This window comes from Paramisgurnus dabryanus, chromosome 5 (genome assembly GCF_030506205.2).
Source record: "Paramisgurnus dabryanus chromosome 5, PD_genome_1.1, whole genome shotgun sequence".
NCBI lineage: Eukaryota > Metazoa > Chordata > Actinopteri > Cypriniformes > Cobitidae > Paramisgurnus > Paramisgurnus dabryanus.
The window spans coordinates 9,822,485-9,825,391 of NC_133341.1; positions in this window are offsets into that span (position 1 = coordinate 9,822,485).

The window sequence follows — 2,907 nt, forward strand, 5'->3', positions numbered from 1 at the left end:
TATACTCAGCTTATGCTATTTAACCAGCTAGTGACTCCTCAGTGAGATCATTCGTTTTGAAAGATAATGGTAGATTTGTACATAGACAAATTTGATATAAGATCCATATTCAATTAAGTCTCTCATTTACATGAGAAATGGCCAGAATGCCAAGAAATAAAACAAAGACACCAAACCCAAAATGCCACAACATGACCTAACAAGTGAAACAAGAACCTTGAGAATGTAGTGTGGCTGAAGGGTATAAATTAGGAAATCTATGTTGACTTTGCTGATCAGTGATTTGTTGTTCATGCTTTGTCAGACCACACTTACATATTTTTGTTCACAGTAAATCAGTGATCACAATAGAGTGGTTTTCTGAATTAACTCATCCCATTCCCAGAATAAAATGCATGTTTGGGCTGTTTTAATTTAAAATATCAGTGCCATTGTTTTGTCTCAAGATGCACACCAGTAAAGTTTCTTGTAAGCTATTTTTGCAAAAACTGCTTTTTGTAATATAACTAGGCATAGTCCTGTCCAGGAAACGGACCCTAAGTGTCTGTACCCAAAAATTCACATATCATAGTTATTATGTTAACTTGACTAAAGCATGATTTGAAGAGTTTGTTCCAAAACACGATAAATGCTGTTTTAAAACAAATAGTTACCACCAAAATCAGTATTGTATCTGGTCAGTATTAATAAGTAAATTCTTAATTTTACAAAATCCGATATCCGCCATGTTATTCTGTCATATTTTCTCCCTTTTTTTCAAGCCACGACAAACTGCACTCTTCCTTCTCTGCAGAATGCAATAAATCCGCTTAACCAATCACAGCGCACCATTCCATGCATTGTAAAAAAGGGTGGCACATTGAATATGTCCTAGTTTTCCTCATCTACTTTGTACTTTGTGATCAACAAACAAAAACAAAATACTACTTTTGATGGCATTAATTAACCTGTGGTGGGGAAGAAGCCATCAAAATCTAATAATTCTGAGAGGCACTCAGGAGACGTAAAAATACCGGCTGTTGCTTGTTCTCACACGACAGCACGAAGCTTCTGTCATGCTAACACATTGACCCCAGGGGATCTTTTGAAAAACTTTCCACCAAAACATTTTACAGCTGATCGCTATCAAAAAAGTTCAGCAACGATGTCCCAAGAATAACAGCAGCAATGACAGTGTTCTTAATATGACAAAGTAAGTGTTTTGATTAATGCCATTAATGTTTATTTTTTTATCATTGAATACCACTAGTCAACTAAATGAATATAACATGCCAAAGATGAATGCACATTAATTTGTTGATTCAATGGATTTATAGCATTTAAAAAAATTGTCATGGATTTATTGCATTTTGGAGAAAAAAGTATCATTTTTTATAATAAATCTTTGAAAGTCAAATTATGGATTAGAATTTTTAATATTATTATAACCTAAAGATGCTATGTGAAAGTTTTTAACAGGGGTGTGCATTGGCACTGATCTCACAATACGATTCAATTACGATTCACTAGGTAACGATTCTACGATGCATTGCGATGCATCAGAATTATACTGTACATGTCACAAGGTGACGATCTTTTCAGGGGCAGAACCAAAGTTAGGGAAGTTTGGTTCCGCCCTGAAGGTTTCCACCCGGACCGGAAAAGAGAAACACCGGACTTCCGGTAGCGCCGCGAGAGGAGAAATCAACAAATTAAGCGCAGCTGTGTGTAGTTAACGAGAGCGGCTGGCGATTGGAGGACACGCTGAACAGGGCAGTATTTAAGGAAAGAGGGCGGCCCTACCCCTAAGATAGCGTGGTGGGTGAGCCGAAGGAACATTGGCTGGAGCTAGCCACAGCGACGAAACTACTGACTAGGCCGTATTATCCATCGCAGAAGAGACCCCGGTGAAGTGGAGGGAGACGGGCGTCCTATGTGTACACTAGAGTGTGGTGGGTGAGTCTTTGTGCTGTGGAAACTTTCACTTTGACGTGGTGCTGTGTATTGCTGTGTATTGCTGTGTGTCTCGTCAGACAAACCCCCGCCTTCACACACCTCGTCGAGAGAGGACGAAGAGGCTGTCGGTTCTAGTGAAAATCAGTCCAATATATGTTGTGAATATGCACACAGGTGTAGCAAATCCCGACTGTCCCGAGGTCTCTACAAAGGGGCGCCCCTGTCCGGTGTTCGATCGCCCAACGGGTAGCGAGGAGAGGGCAGCGCTCGGCCCGGTGAGACAGTGCGACGTTTCCACCCCTCTGCAACCCCCGAGCTCGTTGAGAGGGTTCGCCCCCGATGCTACATTGGAACCGCTTGCTCCATCTGACACGTCGAGCAAGACCAGTTGTCAGAGGAAGAGAGAGAGAGCGAGAGTGAGCGACACCAAGGGAAGCTGTTTACAGCCCCCGCGACCTGTGGAGAAAGAGAGAGCGAGAGTGAGCGACACGAGAAGAAGTCGTGTGCATCTCGTACTTACGTATCGTACGTTGAATCCAGCGGAGAGCTGCTGCCTGTGGAGAAAGAGAGAGAGTGAACGACACGAGCAGAAACTGTGTTCACCCTGTGCTTACTGTACGTTGCATCCAGCGGAGAGCCTGTAGTCGGCGGAGTAAGGAAAAGGAGATCGCCACCTGTGGAGAGAGAGAGAGAGAGAGAGAGAGAGAGAGAGAGAAAGGAACCCTATACTTACCCGAATCCGTTCCAAGTGAAAGTGAGGGAAGGTCCCTCGCAGTTGGTAGTGACCGACTCCCTGTGTCTGCAGCCACCTGTAGGAGAAGGAGAGGAAAGAGATACATGTGAGATAGAGAAACGTTGTTGACGCCACCCCCCAGAACACGCACGGAGGGCAAACCCCACAAGGAGAAAGGTACGCTAGAGGGACACTTTAGGTCCAGCACTCATCTTGTTTTATTTCTGCCTCCAGGAGGA